Raw genomic sequence first — 6,000 nt, forward strand, 5'->3', positions numbered from 1 at the left:
TGACATGGTGACCCCAGACTTAGATAACAAGTTTCACAGGTGACATGGCAATGGCACCCATTCAGGAAGTAGCGCTAGTCAGCATCACACAAAAGCCAGTATTGTATCCCATACTTATCAGGTTTACTAGGCATGTACTGTATGAATGGGCACCTGCACTTTCAAGGATACAACTGCTAGTCGACAGTCTGTTCTCGTCTTGCTTTTAGCATGCAGTGCAACTGTCAGTAAATTGATTTCACATTTTTCAAGCAAGGTAGTATCTATCAATTTGATTGCAATGTCTCCTTGATAACACAGAATCAAACATAACATGACTACATGTTGTCACTCCATAGGGGCCTGAAAGCCATGCTTCGTCTGACCCTGAATTCTTTGCATTTCAGGTTATTTTTGTCCTACACTGTTGTAATACATGCCATCATCTCATGAATAATGTCGAGGCATGCTCAGAAACTGTTTTAGAGTCTGAAAACTGGTATTATTGATATCAAATTGCATTAAACTGATATCGGTCAACAGTGATCCATGTGGTAACTGACAAATTTTTCTTCTCCGTGGGTTATAGGGGGTGAAAGTTTGACGAGTTGAACAGCCCCATACATGATTAAAAGTCAGTAGAGTGTTTGATCCAGTGATGATTATGAAGCAGGGAGGGGGGGTTTATGGCCTTTAACAAACTCCCGTAGGTAAAAAATGACATGTGGTACTCCTAATGTTAACACATTCACACTAGTTTCAGTCAATATTTACTTGCTGTTGCCCAAGAACTAATATAAAACAAAATAAATAAATGTAAAAGTATGAAACAGGATCTTTGGTTAAATTTTACTACATGTACAGGGAAATGAAAAAACTGGAGAATTACAGAAGTACAAGAGCATTTTACATTTTAGAAAAGTATGGCTGAAGTGCACTTATGGTGTACTGCGGCTCTTCCACTATGCAGTGCTGTTGACAATTTATTATTACTGCCTGGGGCCAATCAGGTGATGGCACATATTAGCCTATGACAATCGCTCAATCTTATAATCGTATTTGACACAAATATTTAGATCTGACCTGTCTGCAGAAGTCAAATTAAGAAGTCCAAGGACAAAAATCACAACATGGGGACAACCAATTAAGGAACAGGACATCATCCAAAACTATTTTTAGTATTCACAATTAAGATGCAAAAGAAAAATCACAGCAATATTTGTGATATTATATGCCACAAACTAATCAGTCTGACGTCTAACATACGGGTTGATCTGTAGTGCAGCTGGATGTCTATGTTAGTTTCAAAGCTGGTTAAGTTTCGCTCTGTTATTTTCTGTTTCCTTGTGTCCAGAGTCATGCAGCATACATGTCAATAACAAAAACACCAAGATGTGGCAAAAGTAGAAAATGAAAACTCAGCGTTAAATTATTTATCACACATCTGTGTGTATTTGCCTTTGCATCATTGGTTACACGATCAGCTGTTCCCCAACATAATCTCTCATGATCAGTCACAACAAGTATTACCAACAAACATCGAGTTCACAGGGCACACAGTCCCTCAGTGAAGTATTCCCAGATACTCAGTCACAACTGGTACAATCCTTTTGACAAACAAGTGGGATGGCACTGAAGATACTATTAACAAATAACTTATGTCTCTGCCTAAAAAATACTTACGAAGTGAACAGTGAAATACGATGTTCACTATCCTGAGATGATTAAGGGTTCAGTGAAACAGTGATGTACAACATGCTTACAAACAGTTAGAGAAATAAATGTGAAAGATTAAGAAAGCAAGTTCGGGTTAAGCAGGGTCCAAGAATAAATTTTAATTTATCAGTTTTTAGCTTATACATTAAAAAAAGCAATTGAGGAAACAAAACAAAGAAAATTTTTTGAGAGTAATGTATGTGCAATGATAAGGTCTGTAGATGTAACGGTCCTGGCAAAAAGTAAGGAAAACTTGTAGTAAGACATACTGAATGGTACAGACAGCATGCTTCACACAGATTATGGGATAAGGGTAAACAGAAGTAAGTTGAAGGTGATGCAGAGTAGTGGAAAGAAAACAGTGCAACTGACAATGATCCCACTAACAGAAAAGGGGGTAGAATTCTCTCAAGTGTGTAAAAAATGGAAGCCTAGAGGGGCAGAGAAGAAGAAAAATTTCTTTTGTGAAAGTGGTCTATATTGAGGCAGAATGAGATTCTCTATCCTACGTCCCTCAGAAATTTTGTTAAGATGACAGGCTGATCTGTAATGTGGCCCCAAGGTCTTTGTTAGGTCGAATAGTTATAGTTTGGGTGCCAGTAGGTAACTAACGGAAATGAGTGCTAAACACAGAGGTTGTGGTGACAGATTTATGTATAGTATAGTTAATTTTTACATTTGTGCCATATTTAATCCACTTTCCACTATAAAAACTAAAACTGCACTTTGAGTTCAGAAAACATGTATTACACAATGGACAAATCTCAGACAAGTCTTTTGATGCAAATTATGCAGACTCATCATACATGAACTACGAAAAATGACAGTGGGCTCCATAACGTAACTTTTACCAAATACATCACCAATATGAAACTGAGAATGAAATTCATGAAAGTGTAAGCGAGGAGCACAGTATGTCAACATACGGAAGGAAAGATAAAGGGAAATTCAGAGGAAAACTAGAAACATGAAAATGTGTTGCTACTGAAGAAAATTAAAAAATATGTGAGGAGATAATATACAAAATGTAGAGGTATTGTGAAGTAGAGATACATGTCCATGAAGACACCGTAACCCGAGATGAGAGACATCAGTGTGATATTTATTTTGCTCTGCAGAGGCACTTCAGCTTGTTGAAATTCTGAATAAACTGGCAGGTGTCAAAACACTCTGAAGACTGACTAGTTTACAAATAAATGTAGAAATAATTCTCTGCTGATACTGCACATCACTTTATAATGTGCAACAATCTACCATACAGTCCAAAGTGACTATAATTCGACCGCAATATTGTTACAGCTTGAGGTCAGGGAGTTTCAGTAGCATATCACAACTCAGGACATAGTGTTGATAGTACATGCACAACAAGCCTGAAAGCACTGACAGTGTGAAGCGTTTTTCTGAATCACTGTACTCCGCGATAATACTGCGGCTGACTAGTACTTTGTTCTAAAAGCTCATTATTTTGCATTGTAACAGGTTTTCCTTGAGTAATAAAGTCAAGGAATCTGTATTGGGTATCTGTAAGCTAAGTCGTTTCCTTCTGCGTCCAAGGCTTTCATTTGATAAAAGTAAAATTAACAAAGTTCGTAACAAGTGGTCTTACTGAGACTCAAAATAATGTGCCAAGCATAACCATTTGGAAATAGCTAAGAGACCATAAATATCAGCATTATATTCAAAATAAATCATTTTATATCCACAAGTAGAAATAAATTTTATTTGCGCATTAAGTAGGAAAGAAAAACTCTGTGTAAAACATGGAATAAACACCTGATTTGAGATAAACATTTAAAAACACCATAAAAAGTATTACACTCCAAGAATCGCATTCCACTTTCGTACAATACAGAGTATTTGTTTGTTGTAAACACCAAGTAAAACTTTTCCAATTCGTAAGTGTGTACTGCCAGTTAGACACCAAGCACTAAGCCTTTTACCAAACAATTCGTTCTATACCCATTAGAAAACATATGCTGTGCTAAGAAACAGTTGCTCAGACATAATGCAAGCTGGCGTATTAACATTCTAAATGAAGCTGTTATAAGCAATTATTTGTGAGGGCTATTGCTGTATCTACTAAGTTTTGCAGTGCACCCTGTTGCATAAAACTTAACATTTATAATTGCAGCAGCACAATGTTCCATGTCAAAAGTATAGAAAGAACTTGCAAAATGGATGAAAGACTGAATACAATACCTAATTAACTGAGACACTGGGAGTTCTCCACCAGACTAAACTCAGTTTAAAACAGCAGTCACCTTTCCTAATGCCATGAACCAATTAAGTAACTCAGCTTCCACACCATAAAAAAATACCGCCTGCCTGTCATTAAGCCAGTCCAGTAAAAAGGAAAAAAAATATGTTACTAAAACATCATGTTGCCACTGCAACTCATCTCTAGTATATAAAACACTGTCCATACAAATCTACATAATCAAAAACTACCTAGTCCACAAATCTTAACACTCGTCAATTTTTTTTTTTTTCCCCAACACACACACCATGCAGTTAATGAGAAAGATCACACAGCACACACAATCGCCAAATTTTTGATATAGACAAGCTACACCAATTCGACCAACATATCCATGTATAAAACAAATACACGTATTTTTACAGAGTGTTGTAGTTTACCATTTGCTGTGGCTCCAACTCAATAATTTACTGGTTATGATGTGACAAGCTGACCAGAATCAAATTTTCAGCTTAATTACAAGTTTATGATGAGTGTATGAGCTTACTAGAAGAATAAATCTCATGAGCACCTTATTTTCTATATAAGACATTACCAGCAGCCACCTATTAAAAATCAACTTGTGTGTCCCACTTCCTTACATCAAATATAAAAAATAGTTAGCTATATCAACTATGGTGAATGTGTTTGGGTTGAGTATATCATAGGAGGGTTGTCACGATTCTCGGAGTTTGTTTCTATATACTGAAGGTTATTCTACACTGCAAGCAAAAAGGGGTAAACTAATACGACAATAACCGAAATCTTCCACAAACACCCCAATAAATAATGAAAAACAATTTGTACAACTTCTCCCAATCAAAAACAATATACTATGGAAATCAACAGTATCTTACTAGTCCTTTACATTTACCACATGAAGATATTTGCCCTAGAGAATGTAATAACCACTAATAAATTGCGATATCACCATTAACATCGGCCGTGGGATGATAATGAAATTAATAACAAAAATAACAAATACGCTCAATGGGTAAACAATAAACACTGCAATCAACAAATATATATAGCTATACTAACATCCTAAATAATACAAGATGCCGCCATTGTCCACAGTTTCAGAATCCTGCAGTAGTAACTAGGCCCGTAACAATCTTCTTTATATGAAATACACACATTATAAACAAACACAACGAATCTATTCATGAATAAAATGTTGGAAATCAAAGTTAATTTGCCTTGGTGAATTGTATAGCCTTGACACAAAGTTCGCGCCTAAACTATAAACGTGCAAGAAACTTTAACAAACTTGCAAAAGTATACCACCTACATACAAAGAATTTTTCTCTGTGCATTAAGCATCACATGGTATTATAAATATATACATCCACAACACAGTTTACCATAAGGAGTGCAGCATAAAACTAAAAAGTGAATTTCGCGGTACGGACGATATTAATGTAAACATACATAACTACTACTCATTCCAAATACTTCAGAAAAATAACAAACAAATTAGCTGCCAACCAGCGTTCAATAGTTGTAACACCAAACAAAATTTAAACACAACACCAACACTTGACAATTTATAGGTTAAAGGGCTACTATATTCAAATGCCACAGAGCATTTTTTACTTATATAAGAGTTTAAAAAAAATCCTACCTTTACAAAATATCCGAAATAAAGGCCAACAGAATTGCGATCTCAAACACCCTCCAGAAAACCACTTCACATTCGCCCTACCAATGGCGCGTCTTAACTCAAGACACCCTATGCGAACAACATTAGCGGGTATTTTTCAACTCCTTGGCGTCTGCAATGAGTATCGATGGAAGACATAACGAGTGAAATTCTAGTGCGTATCGAACAGAATAACGGGTGATTCACATGTGACTGAACGGAACGTGACGCAACGGAGCGTAAAATATACTACAATACATTTCAAATAGCTTCATTCAGACAGGGCGCCAGCTGAACAGAACGGAATAGGACTTGAAGATAAAAAACTCTCTAGGAAAGAAAATTTTTACTTAAACGTTGGTGCGGTGTCGTCTTATGCAAACATTGCAAGTTATAACTTATTTTAGCCGCGCTTACACATGGTGTA

At 36.1% G+C, this 6,000-nt stretch overlaps 1 protein-coding gene across 1 annotated transcript in view; it reads right to left on the bottom strand.

Moving 5' to 3' along the window:
* The window catches only part of LOC126184533 (hepatoma-derived growth factor-related protein 2-like), a 28,716-nt gene extending 23,006 nt beyond the window's left edge, over positions 1 to 5,710 (bottom strand). Inside the window, exon 1 of the mRNA XM_049926938.1 lies at positions 5,556 to 5,710. The gene's annotated coding sequence lies outside the window, so the exon portion shown is untranslated. The remainder of the gene's footprint in view (positions 1 to 5,555) is intronic.
* Positions 5,711 to 6,000: the final 290 nt, after the last annotated feature.

This window comes from Schistocerca cancellata, chromosome 4 (assembly GCF_023864275.1).
Source record: "Schistocerca cancellata isolate TAMUIC-IGC-003103 chromosome 4, iqSchCanc2.1, whole genome shotgun sequence".
In the NCBI taxonomy this organism is placed as follows: Eukaryota; Metazoa; Arthropoda; class Insecta; order Orthoptera; family Acrididae; genus Schistocerca; species Schistocerca cancellata.